Genomic DNA, 26,298 nt, shown 5'->3' with positions numbered 1-26,298 from the left:
CTTGCCCTGACTAAGAAAAGGCAAAGCAGATACCGGGTCTGTCGTGGGGGTGCAGCCCAAGCCTTAACCTCTCTCCCCGCTGTGACGGCCTCCGCCTGCCTCCCTGAGCTCCCTTTAGGCAGGCCTGTTTGCAAAGGCCCAAACCTCCCTTGCTCAGCTCAGCTCACCGTGTGTTCGTTCCTAGGGTTGGGACTGCGGTTGCCCAGCTGCTCTGGCTAGTTCTTTGGGCGTCTGCACAGATCTAGGTAGGACGCTCACTTTCAAAAAACGGAAAGAGAATGTTAAAAGTTTGCCCAGTGTACGCCTTAGGGCAGGATTCCTTCTCTTGTGACTTTCTAGAACCCTGTTTGCTGTTAAGGAATATTTACCTTTTCCTTCTTTTCATATCAGAGTAGCAGCTGTCAGATTTTTCTAGATAGCTGCAAATATTTCAACTTTTTTCTTTCATCTGTTCTGGACAGGAATCCTTGCTTATATCAGAATTTTTAATCTTTTCAAGGAAAGAAAAGTGCATCTAGTTAGAAAAAAAGAGAGAAAGTTTTCCTTCAGTATTGTCTTCAGACCTGGACAACGGAACCCCTGTGTAATTATTCTTTGGGTTTCGGGGGTGGGGGTGGGGTGTCTGGTCTTCCTCAGGCTGTGCCCCTCCTCACTGGAGGAGAAGTCTGTCTGCAGGTGGATGGGGGTGCCCACCCAGAGTCCATACTGCCCATCGCACCCCAGACCCTCACTGAATTCCCTGCCCAAAGGCCCAAGCCTGCTCTGTGCACTTTGGGGTGGGGCAGGCCCCACCCCTGAAGAGTGCCTAACCAGGAAGCCGTGCTGGAAGTGTGGGCTCAGGTCTGCAGGTGGGCCTAAGAGGCCACTCTGGGAGGAGATGGAGCCTAGGTGGGGAAGGGAAAGGATTCTGTTCACTGGCCTGGGCTGCCCTTTCATGCCTGACCCAGAACTCTTGAGGGGTCTGAGAATTCTAATCGTACTTGGCCTTCCAGGTTGTTATAAAGCTACGTTTGCCAAGGAAGGAGGATTGTGTGACCGTCTGTTGGTGGATAGCACTGAAAAGTAATTATGTGGGCCCCCAGTGTCCTCCTGTCCGAGGCTCCACGAAGATTAGGGGCGGGCCTGGCTTTAGCTGCATTGTTGTTATTGTTTAGCCCCAGTCTTTCCTACCTCTTGGACTGTAGGCCACCAGACTGTCCATGGAATTTCCCAGGTAAGAATACTGGAATGGGTTGCCATTTCCTTCTCCAGGGTATCTTTCCACCCAAGGGATTGAACTTGTGTCTCCTGCATCGCAGGCAGATTCTTAACCACTGAGCCACCTGGGAAGCCCTTTAACTGCATACTTTTTCTTTTTAAGGACAGACTGAGTCCTCTTTCCTTGTGAAACTTTATGATCTGTGTCAGCGTGTAAAATTCAGTGCCTGAAATATACCAGGAGCTTGACAAATGAAAATTAAGCAGGAAGCTGACCATATTACATGTATTGGTGATAAGACTGTTTAGGGGTAAAATGCTTGCATTCACTTACAATCAAACTAGGGTAGGGATGTTTGTAGGTATGTTTTCCCTGGAAGTCATACTTAATCCAGGTGACTAGAATCTGTTTTTGTACCCACCAGGCCCTTGCCCTAACCCTCTTATTGCCCCTTTCAGCACTGTCTGACCTCCCAGGAGCCCCTTGTTAATCATCCTCAGCTGTGACTAACACACCCGTCTCAGTGCTAATTATCCAGAACTTGTTACAAAGTTGCTATACCACATGGAACTATCCAAAACCCCAAGGATGGACTTTGAAACCTCTGGTCTAGTTTGCTTTATAAGGGAGCAGGGGCATACTTGCATTTCTTAAGACAGAAGAGAAGGAGGCCATGATGCCAAAAACACAGAAGTCGAAGAATCCTTTTTTGTCTAAAGTCATGCAGTTTGAATGAAAATGAAAATCACCTGAGCTGCTATAATGGGTGCATTAGATGAGCCGCTGCCTAAGTACCTCAGGTGAAAACTGTTTTGCAAATAGAAATTGAGGATCCCATGTGGAGGGTGGAATGAGCCAAAAGGCCGCCAGCTCTTTGACAAGGAAGCATGCTGTTGCAACAAAGTGATTTAAGGACATTTCCAAAGTACATTCAGTGGGGCCATATCCTGTTTGTGCTTAATAAAAGCATGGTCAGTGTCCACAGGGAAAGATAAAACTTGCTGTCCATTTGGGGCTGCTATTTGCAAGGTGTCAGCGTGGTACTTTCTTGTGGAAGGAGATAGGGGAGAAATAAAGGAGATGGCTAAAATTAGTCGAAAGAAATTCCTCATCAGTTCCTCAGATAAACGTGGTACAAGAGTTCTGATAAGAACCTTGATGAACATCACTCCGTGTAGGAAGAAAGTGTCTGGACAATAGCAATGAAATGGGGAGAAGTGTTATTTTCATTAATTTTTGGTATCAAATGAGGCTTGGAAAAGTGCTGCTTGTTAATCAGTTTGAATGTCTCTAGCAACTCTGATGTCTTGATTTTGGATGCAGACCTCATGTTGGAATTGGAATGTATACCGGGGAATTGGTATTTAACTTATGCTGGTATAGGGATTAAACATGTAGGTTCTTAGCTCTGACTGCCTGAGTTCAAACTCTGGTTCTACCCTTTCTTAACTGCAGACTAACTTGGCTCTGTTAGCTAGTAAGTGTCAACTAGCATCACTCCATTTTGTAACATTTTTAGCCACCGGTGAGGTGTTATTTTCATTTTAGTTGACCAGTTGTAGGTTGCTAGCAGTTTGTCTAAGTTGTCCTGGTTGTACTTTAACAAAAATGTTTTGCTTGGAGTTCCCCTTATTATTTTCTGAGCCTTAAGCTGACTTTTAAATCTCTTACTATTCTTACACTAATGAGTTGAAAAATCTGAGTCCCCTAAAGTTTTGTTGCATTGGTTATAACAAAATTCCATTTCAGAGCTATTTGTCATGTGCCTGGGCTGCAAGTCTATTTAGGTTTAATGGCTAGAAAATTATTTTCCAGCTCCAGCTTCTCTCCAGTGGCCAGTTGGCACCAGACATTCTGCTGTAAGAGCCTTCCTCTGCCCCTTTTTTGGTTTATTTATTATCTATATAAACTCACATATAGCTAGGATTGTGTGTGTGTGTGTTTGTGTGTGAGAGAGTTATACCAGTGGTTTTTATTTCATTACTGAATCATTTTGGTACTCAAATTGTACCCAATTTGCACACTGGTTCCCTTATCACACCTCCATCAGTTTTTGGAGCATTTCCTTACTTTCTGGCATGACTACATGCTCCAGGTTCATCTTGTACCCCTCTTCTCAGTCCAGAAATCTGGGCCTTGATCATTTTCAGTGGAAAACTGTACATTTTTTTTTCTGAAGATAATTAAACACTTGAAACAAAGATATCAACTCCCCTAATTCAAATCAGTCGCCAGTATGGAAGTATCTTGAAAAACCACATTTTTAAAGCTCTGAGTTAGAAGATGAAAGTTTTAAGGTTGTAATGCTATGAGTAGATATGAAAGGGAAAAATCTAACAGTAAAGTTAGATGAAAAACAATGTAAAAAAGTCTTAGTCCTCAAAGGGTGTTTTTTTCATTTTTAAAAAACTTCTAGTCTGTATTGCCTTTTGTTTTCTCTTTTTCTATGATACCTGAATCACAAGAGAAAAGTTTCCTTGTAAGAGCTCCCTTGTGTGGGGTGGCAGGGAGGGAGGTGGCTGGACTGAGAGGACAGAGAGGAATGTACAGAAAGTCAGTGTAGCAAAGCTATTGTGTTACTAAAGACAGATTGAAATTCACACAAAAAGAGGACTTGATTGGAAGGATTCCTACAGCAAAGCTATTGTGTTACTAAAGACAGATTGAAATTCACACAAAAAGAGGACTTGATTGGAAGGATTCTTACCAGGGCATCTAATGAAATGAAAAGAATCAAATAGAAAAAACCAGGAAAGCAGATGCCACAGCATTCCCAGGGCCCAATCACTAACGTGACTTGGCTCACTTCCCTTCCAAGCTCTAGAACCCTCTGGGCCTTTCTTGTCCCTGTCGTTGAGCCTGCAGCCCCATGTGAGTGAGGGTGTGAACCTGAATCAATCAGTTTAGTCTGGGAGATCCGTAGCACAGACACAGCTTCATCTGAACGCACATGGCCTGAAGCTGGGTGTCCTATAAGGCCAGCAGCCGCCGCTGCTGCAGACAGTTTAAGGAATTAGAAGCGCACCAGCCGAAATCCCAGCATGCTAGAGGAGGGCTAGTGCTCTGAAGGACTCTGTATGGAACCCCAACTTTCATTACCATAGTTGGTTCTCTGCTAATGGGTAAATTAATGACTTATCATGTTGGCTAGGGTTCCTGGTTGCAGAAGAATAATTTCACTTAAGAATAATTTATTGGAGGGGAAACAGGAAGCTCGTAAAATTGATGGGAATTGAAAAGCAGGCTAAGTGAAAGGGCAGGATCCAAGGGAGTCTTGACACTGGAATCAGACCAGGCTGCCAAAAGCACAGCCGGAAACTTACCACCCAGAGAGCTGAGAGTCACTGACGCTGCCCTGGATGCCTGCCTCCACGTGAGTGCCGCAGATCATCTGTGATCATCTCTTGCAACTTTCTGTCACTTTGCAAAACCTCAGGCCATCTGATTTTGCCCACGGATTTGATCCCTGGTTCAGGAAGATGGAGGAGAGCATGGCCACCATCTCCAGTATTTTTTCCTGAAGAATCCCATGGACAGAGGAGCCAGGTGGGCTACAATCCATGGGGTCACACAGGGAGGAGCGACTTAGCATGCACACATATGCACAGGGAGCTTGGGTAGAGAGGTAGGATGGGGTAGTGGTGAGAACATGCTCTCTGGAGCCAGCCTTTGTGAGTTTAAAATCTAGGTAATCTAGTGGTTAAGACCATGCTTATAATGCAGGGGTTGCAGGTTCAATCCTTTGTCAGGGAACGAAGCTCCTACATGCTGTGCAGTGAAGTAAAAAAGTACAAAATAATAATAAAAATAAACAATGAAATCTAAGCAGTAAATAGTCCCCATTGTCCTGCCAACCCTCTGTCGGGGCTCAGTTACAACTGTGTAACTGGGCTCGGTTACAAGGTCACTGATAGAAGCAGAGTGTTTTTTCCAGAAGGGCATGCAGATAGCACAGTCTGACATGAAATCCCCACTGGTGTCCCTTCTCAGAGAACATGGACCTGCCATGTAGTCATAACGTAGGATCATGAAGTAAGCAGCATGTTAGGGCTCTGGAAACCTGAGGGGTTGTTGTTTTGTTGTTGTTTTGATGGAGGTAGCCTCTGAGTAGTAAACATATGACCATGAGCAAGACATTCCCTTTTGAACCCCAGGATCCTCACCTGTACAATGAAAGTTTGGGATCAGGTGACCTCTATTATTGTTGTTCAGTTGCTCAGTCGTGTCTGACTCTTTGTGACCCCATGGACTGCAACACACCAGGCTTCCATGTCCTTCCCCATCTCTCGGAGTTTGCTCAAACGCATATCCATTGAGTCGGTGATGCCATCCAACCATCTCATCCTCTGTCATCCCCTTCTCCTCCTGCCTGCAATCTTTCCCAGCTCATTAGAAATTTCTGATGTGTTGGCTGTTCGCATCAGGTCGCCAAAGTACTTTAGGTTCAGCATCAGTCCTTCCAATGAATATTCATGGTAGATTTCCTTTAGAATTGACTGGTTTGATCTCCTTGCTGTCCAAGGGACTCTCTGAGGTCTTTCCAATTCTGGCATCAGATGGTTTATACCAGTGGTTTTCAAAGTGTGCTCCCAGGACCAGCAGTATCAGCACCTCTGGGAACTTGTTGGAAATGTAAACTCTCAGTCCTCAGCATGGCCTTCTGAAACAAATTCTAGAGTAGGGCCAGCAAGCTGTACGTTAATAGGATCTCCTGGTGATCCTGATGCACATAAGTTGGAGAACGTGTCTTATAACCTTGGCCTGGACCTCAGGATGGACCAGCCTCTGATTGCCACTCTGGGCTCTAAAGCAGGTACCTTCTCTTTCAGTGGACATCTGGGAGGCCCCTGGGATCAACCTGCCTAGAGGATGCTCTATTTTTTGATGTTAAAGTAGTCTGTCTCACCAACTTGATGAAGGGTCTTCAGAATGTGAACTGGGTAACCTGTAGGAATTGTTTAGTCTTTGTCCCCAGGTGTCAGGTTGCTGGGCAAAGAGGAGAAGCAGGCACGCATGTACCTACATCTTACCTCGGCAAGAGTCCTTACAAAAGCAACAGTGTGTGGATTTGCGTGAGCCCTTGAACTTTGATGTAGAACTCCTAAAGTTGTGCTCATATGAATTGTAATTGTTTTATGGCCTATTATCATTAAGTAATTATCTTTCTATTATGGACTAAGTGGTGCAGGGAAAGCCTATTTTAGTACAAGCCACCAAATATCAGTCTGCTCTTTGAAAATTCAACCTGTATGGAACATTGGGGGCTTCCCTGGTGGTTCAGATGGTAAAGTGCCTGGAATATGGGAGACCTGGGTTTGATCCCTTGGCTGGGAAGATCCCATGGAGAAGGGAATGGCAACCCACTCCAGTACCCTTGCCTGGAAAATCCCATGGACAGAGGAGCCTGGTAGGCTACAGTCCACAGGGTCACAAAGAGCTGGACCCTGATACGGATAGAGGAAAATGGAACATTAGCTGTATCTTCCTGGTTGTCAAGTTTTTTGTTTTGTTTTTTTCCCCCAAGTAACTGATATATTCTGGTATTTTGTACTTGGTCGTAAATGAGAGAAAAAGAGAACATTTATCTTCTATTATTTTGTCTGAAAGGTATCTTTTGTATGGTCAGTTAGTTGTCCAAGACCCGAAGAGGAACTATGCCACTGCTTTCTCGAACCTGCCATGAATGACACCTTCATTTTGACATTTTGTGTAACTCATCTCCAGAATGTTTTTCTGTTGCTTAGCTACTATGTAAGTGGAAAATACAAGCTAATTGTATTCCTAAACAAAATCAGATAAATGAAGGTGATAAATCATTTATAGAATCATCATCTAATGTTCCTCGTAGTCTAAATCCTGGTTGTCTAAGTCAGTGCCACTCAAAAAGCAGTCATGGGTCCTGGGCCACTGTGCATGTAAGACAAATACAGAAATCAAGAATAAGCATCTAGAAACTTTTATAGCAATTTAACAGTGATGTAGCATTAGGGGATATTTTTATTATATTTCATTGATGTAATAGTCTGCAACTGAATGGGAAAAATTTAAAAACTGGTCCCTTACCACAGAGTTTGAGAAACAAGAGTGCAGACTTTTAAGGATGGGATAGAAAAAGACCAGAGGAGTGACTAGGCTCAGCAGATTTCACAGGGTTTGGTGATCAATAGCTATTTGACTGGAGAAGGCAATGGCACCCCACTTCAGTACTCTTGCTTGAAAAATTCCATGGACGGAGGAGCCTGGTGGGCTGCAGTCCATGGGGTTGCAAAGAGTCGGACACGACTAAGCGACTTCTTTCACTTTTCACTTTCCTGCATTGGAGAAGGAAATGGCAACCCACTCCAGTGTTCTTGCCTGGAGAATCCCAGGGATGGCGGAGCCTGGTGGGCTGCCATCTCTGGGGTCGCACAGGGTCGGACACGACTGAAGCGACTTAGCAGCAGCTATTTGACAGTAAGCCACAGTGAGGAAGCCAGTCTCTTAGTTGCCAGCCAGTTCTAGTCACTCATGAGTCTTCATGTTGAACTTCATTTCTAAGGTAACATCTGTTCTAAGACGTGCCATTGATTTGAAAGCAGATTTTCATTTACTGCATTGTGCACATCAATACAAAGGTCTCTTGACCTTAAAAATGTTAATTTGTGTGGCAGTAAATCTCAGAATCAAGAATATAAGGATGTTTCATTTCTTTTCCCCTCTAATAGTACAAATTTAAAATAAAGCAAAGCTGTTCCAATTATTGACAAATAATTCAATTTCATAAAACTAGTTTAAGTGCTGAAATTAGATAGGAAAATATGCCTCTGTTTTATTTCCATCAGCCCACTGAATTCAGGTAATCTTATTCTGTGAAATGCTGAAAAGGGTTGCTTCCTGGCTTGGTGGGACGGTTATGAATATAAAGAGCAAGAAACAAGTAAGAGCAACCACATGTGAGAGCACTAATGTATGCTGCTGTTTGCTCCACTGTGGATGGAACACATCTAGGTGGTTGGTGGCGTCCAGGAAGAGCTTTACATGAGACCTTGAAATCCATGATGGCTTTATTCACCACTGAACCCACAAAGCTGAGCACAGAGCCCAGCTAAAACAGAGGTTGAATAAATATGTCTCTCTCTCTCTCTCTCTGTAGTGGTTTCCATGAAATACCAGATGAGTAGTGTGAATTCCTTACAGGAGCTGGAGGTCTCTGTTGTTCGGGGTGTCACAGAAACATTGTTGGAAGGAAGACTGGCCTGGTTTGGGCCTTGAAGGGTGAAAGTCACTCAGTCGTGTCTGACTCTTTGCAACCCCCTGGACTATACAGTCCCTGTAATTCTCCAGGGGCTCTTCCCAACCCAGGAATCGAACTGGGGTATTTAAAGAATTTATCAAGTGAAATGTTATTTAAACATTTAAACAGTTTACCAAGTGAGAATGTTAAAAATATTCTAGTATATTCATCTAAAAAGCAACTTAAAAGGTGATATTAGACATATTTCCCAACTCCTTTTTTAACATATCCAAAATAGAACACATTGAACCAAATTGAAGGGTCTTCTCTTTTTCTCTCCCTGATTGATGCATTTCTACCAACAGATGGTACCCCTGACAACCCGGTGCTCAAACCAGAATCCAGGGAGTCTTTGTTGGTCTTTGCTTTTTTTGCCTTTTGTTATTGGAGTATAATTGCTTTACAGTGTTGTTAGTTTCTGCTGTACAATGGAGTGAATTACCTGTATGTATACATATATCCCCTCCCTCTTGAACCTCACTTCCAACCCCACCCTGCCCGTCTAAGTCATCACAGAGCACCAAGCTGAGCTTTCTGTGCTATACAGCAGGTTCTCAGTAACTGTCTGTCTTATACATGGTAGTGTATATATGTCAATTCTACTCTCACAATTTGTCCCTCCTAACCATGTCTATAAGTCAGTTCTGTGTCTCCTGATCTTCTACTACATGTAACACTAGAAATAAAATAATGATCACAAAACATTTATACATCCAGTCACCATTCTAGGCACTTGAACAGTCTCATTGATTTCTTGCTGTGCTTGTAGGTACAGTTAACTATTGTCCACCCCATTATACAGATGAGGAGACTGAGGCTCCAAAACCAGGTTCACCAGCTAGCTTAGAGCCAGGGTTTGAAGCCAGACAGTCTGACTCCAGAGTTCTGGTTCTTAGTCACAGTCCTGTTTCTGTTTCCTAGAGCCAACATCTCACCAAAATCTGCTTCAGGAGGCTACAGCTCTCTGTGTGCACTTTTTGCTGTCCTATTTGCCCCAGCTCTTGTCTGGATTACTTCATCCTCTACTGCTTTTTGGCCCCGAGTTCACTCTCCACGTTGCAACCAGAGTGACTTTTTAAACGTGAATTGGAAGAATTGATGCTTTTGAACTGTAGTGTTGGAGAAGACTCTTGAGAATCCCTTGGACTGCAAGGAGATCCAACCAGTCCATCCTAAAGGAAATCAGTCCTGGGTGTTCATTGGAAAGACTAATGTTGAAGCTGAAACTCCAATACTTTGGCCGCCTGATGTGAAGAGCTGACTCATTTGAAAAGACCCTGATGCTAGGAAAGATTGAGGGCAGGAGGAGAAGGGGGTGACAGAGGATGAGATGGATAGATGGCGTCACCGACTCAATAGACGTGAGTCTGGGTGAACTCCAGGAGTTTGTGATGGACAGGGAGGCCTGGTGTGCTGCAGTCCATGGGGTCGCAAAGAGTCAGACACAACTGAGTGACTGGACTGAACTGAACTTTCCTGCTCAAAACCTTTCTGTGTCTTCCCTTTGCCTTCGGATGCAAATATAAAATCTGTGCATGGCCCGTGAGGCCCTCTATCCAGCCCCTGCCACCTCTCTGCCGTTGTTCCCTTCAATTACTCACTTCTGTCCATCGATCCTCCTTTCAGGACCTTTCATGGGCCACATGCTTCCTTTGTATATGTCTGCACACAGCAATTGTCTGCTTCCAACGTATGTCCTTACCAGCCTTCTAGCAACTCATTTCAGGATGCATCTTAAACATCCCTTCCTCTTGGAAGCCTTGCCTGACTCCCTGATCCAAAATAAGTCCCCCCAGAATATTCTCCCATAGCTCGTTGTACATTTTTTTCTTAATTTATTTTTTTAATTGAAGGTAACTGCTCCTAATAGTGTTGGTCTCTGCCATACGTCAACAGGAATCAGCCATAGGTATAGTCTACATTTCTTTTTAAAAATAGTTGTCATTGTGGCTTAAAACTCTACTTCTGATGTTTTATTTACTCTCTGTCTCCCCCTCTAGAGTCTATATTCATTGAACATAGATACTATTAGAACCAGTGAATCCTGAAGATCTTGTATAGTGCTTGGATGTTCCAGAAACATTTGCTGAATGAACAAATGTACTGCCATTTAGCATCAATATTATTGCTTAAAAGAAAGAATATTTCACCTTCAAATAGTGGGAAGGGCTTATTTTTAATAGAGGATATTTTAAATTGGATAAATATACATTTATAACAAATTCATATTTGTTCATATTAATCTTTCCCTTTTGGGCTAATGAAAACTTTATTACATACTGACATTGGAATGTGGGCTGATGTTCTGGAATCAGTGATGTATTGCATGTGTCTTATTTGTTTTCTAAGTTTTCACAGTTTCTTATGCACAAAAGTGAATATTCTTGAGTGTTTAAAAAAAATTTTTTTTAGCTTAGAAAGTGGCATATTTGTAGCAAAGACTGCTATCAGTCTCTTAAATACCTTTCCTTCTTCTGTAATAATACCTTATTGTATTGTAATTAATACCATCTCTTGACACATGACATGGAGGTAAAGACTACATTTCTCAGTTTACCTGCTGGTAGGTGTGGTCATTTGACTAAGTTTATAGCCCATGGGATGGAAACTGTAGTCATATAGGTGATTTCTGAGTTGTTACCTTAAAAAGAAAGGAGGCTTTCTCCCCTTCTAGAGAAGGAGGCTGATTTGGTGGTAGCAGTTAGAGCAACCATCTTTTCCCATGAGATAGAAGTTGGATGTTGAGGATGAAAAGGCAACAAGGCAGAAGAGGCCTGTGTTCCTGATACTGTGAAGGTGCCATACTAGCTCTGAGCTAGGAATGATGGCACCCATTTTCAGCTAAACTGGTATCCTAGCTAATAAAATATTATACAATATGTTTTGCACTCAGCTTTTAAATTCCTAATATCTGGGAGTTCTTTCCCAATCACATGCAATTCTAAGGTAAAAAAACCAGAATGTAATATGTTTGGGGCAACCATACTCCTGTGTGTGTGCTGTTGTGTCTGACTCTTTGAGACCCCAAGGACTATAGCCTGACAGGCTCTTCTGTCCATGGGATTTTTCTGGCAAGAATACTGGAGAGGGTTACCATTTCTTCCCCAGGGGATCTTCCCAACCCAGGGATCAAACCTGAGTTTTTGATGTCTTCTGCATTGCAGGTAGATTCTTTACCACTGTACTACCTGGGAAACCCTATGTTTGTGGAGGAGGTATCTAATATCCAATATGATGGGATCTTGGCTGGCTGGAGGTCAATACCATATCTGGGTCTCTCATTCTCCCAACATTCTGGTGATTATATGACATTCTTTTATCTTGCAGTTGACTTTCCAGGTATTTTAAAGGGTCTTTTTTTGCAAGCAAATAAACATTTGAAGCTACTTGTTTTACTTGATATTGAATTTGTTGAAATTGAGAAATGTAAAACCCTAGCTGTCCTAAACCTTTAACATTCATTTCAATTTTTTTTTAAATTTCAATTTTTAAATATGTATGCCATGACTTTGACTTAGTTCTTTGATTAGCTTTTAATTTACTATTAAGTTAACTCTACTTATTAATTCAGTGAAATTTCCCTTAGACAATTAAAAACCTATTTACACATTTAAAAAGGCTGAATATCCTCAAATAGATCAACCCCCTGACAAAGCTGGCAAGAAAAAGCTAGGCATTTAAGTGTCTCCAGTGATCTAATAAACGTAAAGTTATATATTACATTAATTTGTTCTTTTAAACAGTTAAAACTGTCTCTAAGGGTAATAAAAAATCCTGTTCCTAAGTGTAATCAAATCAAATAATCATTTATACTATTAACTCCTATAAATTAATCACAGTTCTAATACTCAGATTACTTTACATCAGATTAAATACTTTAAACAATAACAGCATCAAAAAAACCTCAGTGCTGCTCATGATTACTATACCTATTCTTAAATTTAACTTGAGTATTATTACTATATATTTGATTCATTTCTTATTCCTTCACCTTTTGTGGGTTGCAAAGTTCGATGCAATCAAGAGGAGAAGATTTACAATCTCAGTATGAATGTTAGTTTAATTTTTCAAGCCCATAAATTTTGTTGAAAGCCTCACTTATTTCTTCCAATTTTTATCATTAGAAAAAAAAACTCCATTTAATCAGCTCATTTTAATTGCATTTTGTATCCACTCCCACCTGCAGGGACAACTAGTTTCTTCACTACCTAATTTGTGTTGAAGAGATTGTACAGTTTATAAACTCTTCTAGCTGTCTTGTGACCATCATTTCTGATTCTTTTACTGTCACTGAACCTTAAAGAAGAAGAACTTAGGGCTCAGATTCAAGAGATGAGCTATGAGGTTGTTCCTTTTAAAATTTATTTTTAATTGAGGATTAAGTGCTTTACAATATTGTGTTGTTTTCTCCCATACATCAACATAAATTAGCCATAGGTATACATATGTCTTCTCCCTCTTAAACCTGCCTTCCACCTCCCACCATATCCCACCCCTTTAGGCTTTTACAGAGCTGTGATTTGAGTTCCCTGAGTCATACCGTAAATTCCTGTTGGGTATCTATTTAACATACGGTAGTGTGTATGTTTCCATGTTACTTTCTCCATTTGCCCCAGTCTCTCCTACCTACCCAACCCCCATGTCTGTAAGTCTGTTCTTTATGTCTGTGTCTCCATTGCTGCCCTACAAATAGGTTCATCAGTACCATCTATCTAGATTCTGTATTTATGTGTTAGTATACCGTATTATTTTTCTCTCTCTGACTTGACTTTATAACAGGCTCTAGGTTCATATGAGATTGTTTCTTAAAGCTTGTCTGGTGTGGCAGAAACCAATACAATATTGTAAAGCAATTATCCTCCAATTAAAAATAAAATACATTTTTCAAAAAAGCTGGTCTACATTCTGCTTTTGTTATTCTGTGTTTGAACATATCAGTCTAATATTTATACGTTTCTTCCCTTTCAGTAGAAACATTGTTATTTAAGAATGAAAGAATGAGATGAAATGGAGTGAATTAAATATAAAGCCCTTGTCACAAACCATAAGCCTGTCCAAACTCCACCAGCTGTAAGCCTTTAAAGCAAGTGTTTGAGTTTAAATGCTGCTTCTGTATTCTAAAATGTCTAGAAGTTGACCTAATCTCCCCTTTCATGTCTTCTCTCTGCCTTTGTATTTGTTACTATGGAACTGCAGACTGTCTACAGGTAGCTTATGCATGAGGAAACTACTGAAACTTGCCCTGACCATTTTCAAATTACTGTTCATTTACTCTGGCCTGGAAAATCTCATGGGCGGAGGAGCCTGGTGGGCTGCAGTCCATGGGATCGGGAAGAGTCGGACACGACTGAGCGACTTCACTTTCACTTTTCACTTTTCACTTTCATGCATTGGAGAAGGAAATGGCAACCCACGCCAGTGTTCTTGCCTGGAGAATCCCAGGGACGGGGGGAGCCTGGTGGGCTGCCGTCTATGGGGTTGCACAGAGTCGGACATGACTGAAGTGACTTAGCAGCAGCAGCAGGGTAATGAGAAAGTCTTTCTGCCTTGCCTAATAAGTTAATTTGTGTCTCTATTCAAGAATAGACAGGTGGAAGAAAAGAGGAGGCGGCTTTGGTTTATTTGACATAAATTCATCAGGATAAGACTGGGCACTAAAGGAAGTGTCTATCAGTTAGGCACAGCCTGGATGAAGCCAATGTATGTGTACATGTATACACACACTACCACAACTACCACCAGATAATTTGCACTTACAAGGCATTTTGAATTTGCCCTTAGAAGAATTAAATCAGTTCTGTCTGCAATGTAGCTGCATCTTGATACAAACCAGGAAATGGCCAGAAAACTTATTATCCAACAAAAGTATATTTATTTGTTTAAAGTGTTTATTTTGAGCATCTAAAATTTCTGTTTAAAGTCATCTTCTCTTTAAGGAGAATCATGTTGACCAAAACAGAAAGTTGTTTTTGTTTTGTTTTTTTTTAGTTTTTATGATTCAAAAAACTCAAAGAATACTTTAATTTATATTATGCTATCTGATAAAGCAGTAATCAGTAATATTATTTCTGATTTGTATGTTTTCCAGAATTCTAAACATTCCCCACTTCATTTGATACATTGCCTGTTTAATAAATTACTTTTCCTTTTAATACTTTTAAACTTTACGTAAAAAAGCTGGATGTTGTCTATATGCTTGTGATGAATTGCCAGAAATCTTTGATGTAGGTCCAAGAATGATTTCTATTTTGCAGTGTGACCTTGGGCAAGTCAGAAAGGCATAGAAGCTCCTTGGTGGTAAAAGGAAGAGGCTGGATTCATCAGTCTCTAAAAATTCTTCCAGCTCTGACTTTCCGTGGTAACTCTTCAGCCGCAGTGGAAGTGTTACCTTGATCACTCAGGGCAGAAACTGACCCTGAGTGTGTGTGTGTATTTAGTGCCTGCTCCCAGAATAACTGAGGAAATAGTACCTGGTTGCTGTTTTTCTGGGTAACAAGTGGCAGAAATAGAATTCTTCATATTCCTTTGTCCTGTGTTTGAATTTTCAAGTAACATGAGACTTTACATGTGCGATAATCTCAGGATATCAGAACAGGTTTTTCAGGGACAGAAATGTTTCGAATTGGTAATCTAAGTGGAACTTCTGTTTGTAGAAATAGCTATTGACATAAAAATGATTCCTGGGGGTGGGGTAGGTACAATGGGTGAAAGGAGTCCAAAGGTATAAACTTCTAGACATAAAATAAATAAGTCATGGGTGTGTAGTGTACAAAAATAAATAAATGGTAAGTAAATAAAATGACTTCTGGGACTTCCCTGGTGGTCCATAGGTTAAGGTCCAATGCAGGGGATGCAGGTTCAGTCCCTGGTTGGGGAACTAAGATCCCACATGCCTCATGGCAACTAAGCTCGTGCTGAAACTGGAGAGCCTATGCTGCAACTACTGAGCTACAACAAGGACCCAACATAGCCAAAATTAAAAATAAATAAATGAAATGACTCCTGAACTATCATGATTTGTCATTAGTCAAAAACTTTCTAGCCTTTAATTTACTATAAAGTATGTGAACATAAAAAGCAGAGACATTACTTTGCCAACAAAGGTCCGTCTAGTCAAAGCTGTGGTTTTTCCAGTAGTCATATATGGATGTGAGAGTTGGACTGTAAAGAAAGCTGAGTGCCAAAGAATTGATGCTTTTGAACTGTGGTGTTGGAGAAGACTCTTGAGAGTCCCTTGGACTGCAGGGAGATCCAACCAATCCATCCTAAAGGAAATCAGTCCTAAATATTCACTGGAAGGACTGATTTTGAAGCTGAAACTCCCAATACTTTGGCCACCTGATGTGGAAAACTGACTCATTTGAAAAGACCCTGATGCTGGGAAAGATTGAGGGCAGGAGGAGAAGGGGATGACAGAGGATGAGATGGTTGGATGGCATCACTGACTCAATGGACATGAGTTTGAGTAAACTCCAGGAGTTGGCGATGGACAGGGAGCCCTGTCATGCTGCGGTCCCTGGGGTCACAAAGAGTTGGACACGACTGAGCGACTGAACTGAACTGACTGATAAGAGCATTTAGGGCTTCCCAGGTGGCACTAGTGGTAAAGAACCCACCGGCTAATGCAGGAGACATAAGAGGTGTGGGTTTGATCCCTGGGTTGGGAAGATCCCGTGGAGGAGGAAATGGCAACCCACTCCAGTATTCTTGCCTGGAGAATCCCATGTGTAGAGGAGTCTGGTGGGTGACAGTTCAAGGGGTTGAAAAGAGTTAGACATGACTGAAGTGACTTAGCATGCACGCATATGAACATTTAATAATAATAATGGGAGTAAACTCATATAACACAGCTTATATGTCAGAAATGATTCTAAAGGTTTTATATCTATGAGTTTGTTTGGTCCTTACAAGTTATTGAAGTAAGCAATATGCTTTTTTTCCATTTTATGGATGAGGAAACTGAGGGTAAAGAAATGATTAAATGAGTTTCCCAAAGTCACTAATTACTAGATGTAAAACTGGGATTTGATTGAGCAGGTAGTTCGATTCAGGGATTCCTTACTTTTCTTACGGGCTCTTCTCTCCTGCCCCTGGTAAAGAATCACTGTAGGGCATTGTGACTAGGCAGTGGAAGGTAGTTGAAGTGCAGGCAGAGGTCTGGCACATGCTTCTGGGTCTTCCGTCACAGCGCAGTGGCAACTTTGGGCAGGTCATCTAATATCATCAGTGGTCTTTAATGGAATAGAGTGTGAGTTGTATATGTGAGCCACACACCTAATTTACAGTTTTCAAGTAGTCACATTAAAAAAAAAAAGTAAAAAGAAACAAGTGAAATTAATTTTAATAATATATTTTGTTAAATCCAATATGCCAAAATATAATCATTTAACATGTAATCAATAAAATGCATCAATAAGGTATATTCTTTTCTTCATATTAAATCTTTGAAACCTGGTGTATATTTTACACTTACAGCACATCTCAATTCAGAGTATCCATATTTTAAGTGTTCAGTACCCCTGTGTGGCTGGTGGCTGCCACGCTGGACAGCATAGCTCTGAACCCTTGGAAGGTCCTGTAAAGTGAGACCATGGTGATGGATACTCACTAAAACCACTGCTCTGAGATTGTAGGAATCCAGGATGAGAAACACCTGTACTGCTTAAGTGACTTACTGTGAGATGACTTTCTTCCCTGCTTAAGTAGCATGGAGAATACCTTCTAAGATAAGGAATTTTTTTCACTGTTGAATTCTGAAGACTCACAAAGGCAATGTAATGTCAAGATAATGTGTACGTACCAAAGAAGGATTTTCAGAAAGTAATTGTGCTTTAGCAGGTAAAATAATAATAATAAAACTCAATTGTTTCCCCACAAAATTTTGGAAGTTTGCTGTTGACCAGCTCTTGTTCCAGGTCTCTGGGATTGAGAAGAGAACCTGACTCAAAGCCCCTGCCCTCTTGGTGCTTACACTTTAGTGTGACAATAGATGTGTACGATGATTTGAGATTAGGCAAGAACCATGAAGAAGCAGACTAGGGGGTTAGAGAATGGAGTCCTGGGGGGATCAGTGAGTCTAGTGTTGATATGAAGACCTCTGTGAGGAGATGACTTTTGAGGGGAGATTGGTTGAGAGATGGGACAATCTGCCCGAAGACCTAGAGAACAGAAACCAAGGAGTGACAGGGTATTTTAGGCTGGGGAGAGCCTAAGGTGGAAATGGGCTCAGTTAGTTTGATGAAGAGCTGAAGGTGTTGAACTGAGCAACAGAGAAGATGATAGGAACCATGATTGGAAAGGAAGAGTTTCAGTTTAAATGCTCTGGGAGGCCAAGGGAGAGCAGTGATTAGCAGAGAGACGTGATCTGATTGTTTTTTATAAAAGAAAAGTCAGATAATAGGACAGATAATAGACTGTATTTGGTAAGAGTGTAAGCAGGAAGACCAGTCAGGGTGGTATGGAATTGTTGAGGTGATCTGCATGGTGACTTGACTGACACTGGAATGATGGAGGTTCCTGGGTCTTTGGCTTGAGCCACCATACCAGTGGCCATGCCATTTACTGCGATGACTGAGGGTAAGGTGAAGACAGATTGGGCAGCAGGGAGAAGGGGGCAGGGAATCAGTAGTTTTGGTTTTAGACATTTTCGGATTGATGTCTAAATGAATGTAGAACTTAAGATTAAAATTGAAGCTAGAGAGGTTTATCCGGTTCACCTTAGATGTTTGCAGAGAGCACGTTTCTATGACGCAGGTAGCTGGCAGTGTACTGTTTCATCTGGGAACTGGGTAATTTTGTTCCCCTGGGATATGGATGAAGCCTTTATGATGCATAGCTCTGGATAATGCACACGTGACAAAGCTGAGGATCATGACCTAGCTGGAGGAGTAGTTCCCTTTATTGGCACAGGGTTTTGGCTCTGTACTTGGGAAAGAGCTGTAACCAGCACTAGTAATCAGATGGTAAGCAGGCACACTGGTACAAGGTGTTTGATATTGAAATATTCCTATACCAACTGGTAAATAACCATTAGCCTGAGTGCCCCTCCTCTTGATGTTGTCAGCCTAGCCATCAGGGCCTCACCTCTGGAATACTCCACATCTTCCTCTACTTGGCAACTAGTAAGTAATGCCTCACACAGTGATTAGCTTCCTTGGCCCTATTCCAGCCACTAGAATGGACCAGCATCTGTTCTGATTCGTCAGCCCCCATGCCACACCATTAGCATTGTGAAATATTTTGAGTGTAACTAGTTCTACCCCTGGGTAGGCCATGAAGTTAGGAAGAGTCTCCTTCATGGATCAGTCACTTGCAAAAATTCCAGAATGGTGATGTCCTTGTTCTCTTGCATGAATTATGTTTCCATTCTACATTAGCATTCTGTGAATATGGCACAGCACGTTTTATGGTAGCTAGTGTCTGGGTTGGCAAGGACTTGACGCACATCCTAGGACAAATACTACAGATGGCGCTCCCCGTCTCACAGGGTGAGCAAGCACTGTGAGATTCCAGACAGACCCTTTATTCCTTTACTTCACATTCATACCATAAATCAAACTTAATCTTGGCTCCAAGACTAAGACAGGAAATATCTCAGTTACCACAATGAATCCAGTCCCATCAGTCCATGGCTAATAGTTGGGGGAGAAGTGGAAACAGTGGCAGATTTTGTTTTTTTGGGTTCCAAAATCACTGCAGACGGTGACTGCAGCCATGAAATTAAAAGACACTTGCTCCTTGGAAGGAAAGCTATGACAAACCTAGACAGCGTATTAAAAGGCAGTCACTTTGCTGACAAAGGTCCATTTAGTCAAAGCTGTGGTTTTCCCAGTAGTCATGTTTGGATGTGAGAGTTGGATCATAAAGAAGACTGAGCACCAAAGAATTAATGCTTTCAAACTGTGGTGCTAGGAGATCAAACCAGTCAATTCTAAAGGAAATCAACCCTGAACATTAATTGGAAGGATTGATGCTAAAGCTGAAACTCCAATACTTTGGCCACCTGATCCAAAGAGACAATTCATTGGAAAAGACCCTGATGCTGAGAAAGATAGAGGGCAGGAGGAGAAAGTGGTGACAGAGGATGAGATAGTTGGATGGAATCATCGACACAGTGGACATGAGTTTGAGCAAACTCCAGGAGATGGTGAAGGATAGGAAAGCCTGGTGTGATGCAGTCCATGGGGTCGCAAAGAGTCGGACACAACTTAGCGACTGAACAACAACAAATAATACAATGAAAAAAGAAAAGATCATGCTATCTCCTTTGACTCCACCTTATCTTTTATACTTTGAGCTCTCTCTGTTAAAAATGAAAACAAGAGCTAAAGAGCTAGTGATTCTGTTGTATTTCGAGGGCTTGCATGCAAAATAAAGCCTTAGACTTGATAAAATTCTTTACTTGTAATTTAACTATATATACGCAGATATAAGGGTATATGTGCATATATAATATGCAGTAATATAACTTCACATCGTTTCTAACCACCATTGTTGAGTTTGGGGATGTTTTGAGTACAGACTGTGTATGATGATAAATGGTTGGTGAAGGGAGTTGGGTACAGGGAGAGTGTGGACACAGCTCCTCCTTGATCATCCTGCTCGACTGGAGGCTCGCGTCTCCTTAGAGAGGGGACACAGATGTGGAGTGATAGAGCTGGATGAAGCACGTCCTGAGGGCTTGGTGATGAAAGAGCTGAAAGTGCTGTTTGCTGAGGCCCGGGCTTGGGAACGTTTGCCTGGAGGTAGGAGAACTGATCAGGACCTTGCCATGCTAGTGGTCCTTAACTAAGGAGACAAAGAGAGAAGGCAGTTACCACATTCTAGATCATAAATAGTCCTTAAGATTGGTTTCCCTGTAATGGCTTACAAACCATTCTCTCTAGACATACCAATTAACGTGGGATAATTTCTGAGTAGCGCTGGGAGAATTTGTTCTCTAAATTTGATGGCTAGTTTGGAGCCTCATGGATTCAAGTGGTCATCATGCTTCTTACTGGGTCAAGGTTTGATGATGGTGCTTCTGTCACATTTGTTTCCGCCACAGATCCATTTGCCTTTATTCTACAGGCATTAGGGGATTTTCTCTGTACTAAATGCGGTGGGTACAGAGAAGAGTAAGATTGACAAATATAAGTGGATTTTCAGTTAAATTAGACTTTTAACCCCCCTGGTCTTCCCCAGTTTATAACCATTTAGGAGGCAAGCTGGCTTCCACTGCTTTAAATGCTTTTGGCATTTACAGTAAATTATAATTATGGGAGTATTTGCAATCTACCACTGCCAGCGCTTTCTTTGAGGACAAGACTCTTTTTCACTAGGTCAGCCAGTAGCTTTCCCTGGCATGTCGAGAGAATGCTAAAGAAGTGAGGCAGGCCAGGTTGATGGATAACATAACCCGAGTGTGGAAGACGATAGAGAGACGCCATGGACTGTATGGCAGGGGACTTTTGAGACAGGGAGGTTTCAGATGAGGAGAATTTCAGAGAATATTTTCTGTGTGGAAGATATTCAGAGAAACAGTGATGAGAGAACATTCTGAGGATACATTTTGAAAAATAACAGTATACCTCCCCTTTGGCATTTTATAAAGATTGAGAAAGAACTGGAAAATAAAATGGGTGTTTGTTGCCTCACACTGTTTATTTGAATGTGACACAATGTCAAAACCAAGCTGCATAGGGCCCCAGGATTTACTGAGGAAATACAGTGCAAAGACAAATATGTGGACCTCTGACCCAGATGTGCCAAGAACTGAAGGAAGCAGAGTTGTTTGGCTGACCCCTGCTGACAGAGACAATGAGATGGATAGAACATATGTCCAGTTTTGGTCATTGGAATGTGAGTGGATGTGATGTACACCATTTCCATGCATGTGTTCTTTGGAAGGACTGATACTAAAGCTGAAACTCCAATACTTTGGCCACCTCATGCAAAGAGTTGACTCACTGGAAAAGACTCTGATGCTGGGAGGGATTGGCGGCAGGAGGAGAAGGGGACGACAGAGGATGAGATGGCTGGATGGCATCACCGACTCCATGGACGTGAGTTTGAGTGAAGTCTGGGAGATGGTGACGGACAAGGAGGCCTGGCATGCTGCGATTCATGGGATCGCAAAGAGTCAGAAACAACTGAGCGACTGAACTGAACTGAGGAGATAATTTCTTTAAGTCATTAAAGGGAAATCCATCTTAAGGGAGATTTATTTACAGTCTTCTCTCTTTTTCCACTTAGGCGAGTATCACCTATTTGGCACCTTTAAATCTGGCCCGTAATAAACCTCCCATTTCACAGTCCTCTTTATTTCCTATAGTCATCTCTGAAGGCATTAGTTGGAAAGCATATGGTTAGAAGACCTGAGTTACCACTTAGAAGAAAGCTGCCTAACCATAAATGCATGCATTAGACTTTATATATATGAGTAAAAAATTTCGTTGTGTCAAGTCATTGAGATTATGGGATTTCTTTTTGTTACTACAGCAGAGTCTAGCCTACTCTGACGAATACACTCTTGTTTCCAAGCAAGAAGTCCAGTAGTAACCCTTTTGCTCCTCTCACTGATTAACCACACTGCTAATTGCTGTTTCTTTCCTCACAGCAGTGCGAGAAACAGCTGCTCATCCTAGTGAATATATTCTCATATTCAGTATGTTTTACAACAGGATTATAATAATGATGTTGCTTTGGCAACAAGAAAGGAGATAAAGTATGGGGGACAGTTTACTGGAAAATCATCTGCACCTACCAAATTCTGATAGAATTTTCCTGAAACCAGTTCTGGTTCTACAGGTTTCACTAATGAATGAGCGAGTCTTTGTCTTGTTTTTCCCTGTGACTTCATATTTGTTTGCATTTTAGATCTTGATACTTGCTTTTTAGTTTTATTATTACCCATTTTGCCTGCTGTCAGCCTCAAAAAGCATGAGAGTTCTCAGGAAGGTGTTTGCCAGATACAGAGAGCGTTTGGAGCTACCTACCCTCCCAGGTTAGTAGGAATGATGTTTGAAACAGGATCTTGAGGGAAAACCTTTCCCATGGTTGTCTCACTTTGACTACGTGCCAGCCTTTAGCTTTTTGAATGAGCATGATCTAATTTTTTCTTTCTGGTCAGAGGCAAATTGATAGGCTGTGGAAGCATTTAGTTTTTTATGTCTATATTTCAAGTGTCACTTACTGTCTAATCAATGCTTTAGTGACTCAAAGAGTAAAGAATCTGCCCCCAATACAGGAAACTCAGGTTTGATCCCTGGATCGGGAATATCCCCTGGAGAAGGAAATGGCACCCCGCTCCAGTATTCTTGCCTGGATCCATAATTAGTAACTTAATATTTTAGGACTCTATTTACTTTCTTATTTGTACTATATATATATATATATATAATATATATATTATATATATATATTATATATATTATATGTATGTATAGCATAGCAGAAAACTAAGATCATGGCATCTGGTCCTATCACTTCATGGCAGGTAGATGGGGAAACAGTGGCTGGCTTTATTTTTGGGGGTTCCAAAATCACTGCAGATGGTGATTGCAGCCATGACATTAAAAGATGCTTACTCCTTGGAAGGAAAGTTACAACCAACCTAGACAGCACATTGAAAAGCAGAGACATTACTTTGTCCACAAAGGTCCATCTAGTCAAGGCTATGGTTTTCCCAGTAGTCATGTATGGATGTGAGAGTCGGACTATAAAGAAAGCTGAGCGCCGAAGAATGGATGCTTTTGAACTGTGATATTGGAGAAGACTCTTGAGAGTCCCTTGGACTGCAAGGAGATCCAGCCAGTCCATCCTAAAGGAGATCAGTCCTGGATTTTCATTGGAAGGACTGATGTTGAAGCTGAAACTCCAATACTTTGGCCACCTGATGCGAAGAGCTGACTCATTTGAAAAGACCCTGATGCTGGGAAAGATTGAAGCCAGGAGGAGAAGGGGACACAGAGGATGAGATGGTAGGATGGCATCACTGACTCAATGGACATGGGTTTGGGTGGACACTGGGAGTTGGTGATGGACAGGGAGGCCTGGCATGCTGTGGTTCATGGGGACGCAAAGAGTCAGACACAACTGAGTGACTGAACTGAGCTGAATAGCATAGCTTCTGGTTTATTAAGTCTATTAAATAAAAACTCTTGTTGATATTATTATCAGCAAGAATATTATATGTTGTTTCCTCTCTAGTTTTTTTTTTTCTTTGCTTTTTTTAATAGATATGAGGTGGCACCTCACTGTGGTTGGCTTGTTTATTTACTTGGCTAAGTTGGGTCTTAGTTGAGGCACGTGAGGCGTTTGTTGCATTACGTGGCTCTTTTGTTGCAGCTCGTGGGCTCTCTAGTTGTGGTGTATGTGCTCAGCTGTTCCTTGGCATGTGGGATCTTGGTTCCCAAACCAGGGATCGAACCTGAGTCCCCTGCATTGCAAGGCAGAGTCTTAACCACTGGACCACCAGGGACATCCTCTAGTTTTTCTTATGTTGATGTTTTCTAAGTTGTAGCATTGATCATAGATCTTTGTACTTTGCATTTTGAGGGCAGCTGAAGTTTAGAAACTTCCAGATTATGAGAGTATTCCGAGTAGATCTGTGTCCATAATGGCAGCTCAGTGTAGAAATCTAAAGGGTAAATGCTGTTTGGATTACCCAAAATAGTTTTTTCCATTTTTAACTTCAGCAGCAGGCTGTGATGGGTACAAGTTACTCAGATCCATCAGTACCAGAAAAATTACTTATAATTTTCATTGCCTTGGCTTTGCTTCCTTCTTGGTTTTCTCTGAATATCACATGTGTAAGAAAAGGACTGTTATAATATTATAACAGAATTATGTATAAGTAATTTATTTGATTGCCTGCACTTAAACTTATGCAAGAGGGCAGTACAAAGGATGACCATTGAAACTGAGGGAAATTCATTGTCTGAAATCTGTTTTCTACCTCTGTGGTCACTGTTGGGAGGTAATTCCTCAGGGATGTCTCCTGTGTCTGCATGTCTTGAAAGAAAGGCACCACTGTCCTTTCCTTGGACTTTCTTTTCAAGGGTGTTGGTATAACAGTCTTGGAGGACGGTGTCATTCTCCCGAGTTAAGGGCATGCCTGTTCACTGCTTACTCTAAACAACTCAGGTTTCCTAAACTCAGAGTTCCTCTCCTGCAGGAAAACCACAGAGCTTTCTGATATCCATCTGGAGCCATCCTTGAGATTGGGCAGGAGAACTGATACAAATATGCTGGTGCTGAGTTTCCCTGGTGGTTTGGACAGTAAAGAATCTGCCTGTAATGCAAGAGACCCGGGTTTGATGCCTGGGTTGGGAAGATCCCCTGGAAAGGGAATGGCTACCCTCTCCAGTATTCTTGACTGGAGCATCCCATGGGCAGGGGAGCCTGGTGGGCTACAGTCCACAGGGTCACAAAGAGTCAGACAACACTGAATGACTAAGCATGTCTTGCTTCTTTCAATGCTCTTTGTGATAAAGGCCTTTGTCTCTGAATCTGGAGTTCTGTGCCTCCTGCCAGCATCTGTGAAAACTACGGAAGGCTAACTTGTTAGCCTGTAAGTAGGGTAAAATCCCAGACTCTTCTTGTTCTTGACAGTCACCACTGTAGTCCCAGTCTTCTAGGGGCCTTAAATCCACTTTGGAATAAGACAGAGTAAGACAAATGTAACTGGATCTAATCCCTGAGTCATGCCGTTCATTCTGAGTGTGTCTTTAATTCACTTCTTATTCTTCTACTACTGTTTTTTCCTCCTAGTTGTGCATTATAATTTGACACAGGCAAAATCATCCTTAAAGGATGAAGAAGGAGAAAAAGCTTAAGGAGTGAAACCAGAATCCTTTTTCACACAAGTGAGAAGGGGAAGATGGGTAGCATCAGATGTGAATCCTCTCTGTCCCTTTCAAGCAAGAGTCTAATCTTAACATCTCACAAATACTTTTAATAGATGATTATTGTTTTTCTTTGCTCTGGTCTATAATATTATAACAGAATTATGTGTAAGTAGTTTATTTGATTGCCTGCACTTAAACTTATGCAAGTATTGGCACTAATGAATAAATGACTTTTTAAAATTAAGTTTGTGGATGTAGAGAAGCATGTTATAGACTTAATGGTTGTATGTTTCCCCACCCTGTTCATATGTTGAACCCATAATCCCCAATGAGATGGCATTTGGAGATGGGCCTTGGGGAGGTTAAATAGGGATGAGGTCATGAGAATGGGCCCCTAGTCCAATGACATTAGTACCCATATAGAGACACTGGAGAGCTTGGTCTCTGTCTGTCTGTTGGTCTTTTTCTGTCCCCCTTGGGAGCACACCATGAGAAGACAGCCATCTACAAAGGAGAAAGAGGGCTCTTGCTAGCAATATGGACCAGCACCTTGATCTTGGACTTGCTAGCCTTCAGAACCATGAGAAGTAAATTTAACTCAGTTGTTTAAGCCACCAAGCCTGTAGTATTTTGTTATGGCAGCTCTGAGAACTGCTGCCAGTATAGATCAGGAAGCAGGCATTGAAGAGACATTACACAGTCAGAAAAGCTTGTGAGGGTCTATGGAGTTGATCTTCCTGGGAAACCTTCTTCTGGTTTTCACAGCCATTCTTTATACTATGTTCAAGTGTGTAAGGCTCAGATGATATTAGTCTGCATAAAATATGTCTGAACAAGTTTGGCCTACTGTGCCCACCTCAAGAACCTTCACTAAGACATTTCAATTCCCATGCCTCAGATAGTGGCTCTATCAAGTCACTTTCCTGGCTCATTGGTTTGTAGTGGTTTCTGTTTTCAGGCTTTATCAGCAATCACTTATTATTCTGATTTCTTACTAT

At 41.7% G+C, this 26,298-nt stretch overlaps 1 protein-coding gene across 1 annotated transcript in view; it reads left to right on the top strand.

Annotated features, from left to right (window-relative positions):
* Nucleotides 1-26,298, top strand: part of GNA14 (G protein subunit alpha 14) — a 195,847-nt gene that overhangs the window by 652 nt on the left and 168,897 nt on the right. The window lies entirely within an intron of this gene.

The sequence above is a fragment of the Budorcas taxicolor genome, chromosome 8 (assembly GCF_023091745.1).
Source record: "Budorcas taxicolor isolate Tak-1 chromosome 8, Takin1.1, whole genome shotgun sequence".
Lineage (NCBI taxonomy): Eukaryota > Metazoa > Chordata > Mammalia > Artiodactyla > Bovidae > Budorcas > Budorcas taxicolor.
Note: the sequence above shows the minus strand (reverse complement) of the source record. Positions and strands in the feature narration are given on the sequence as shown.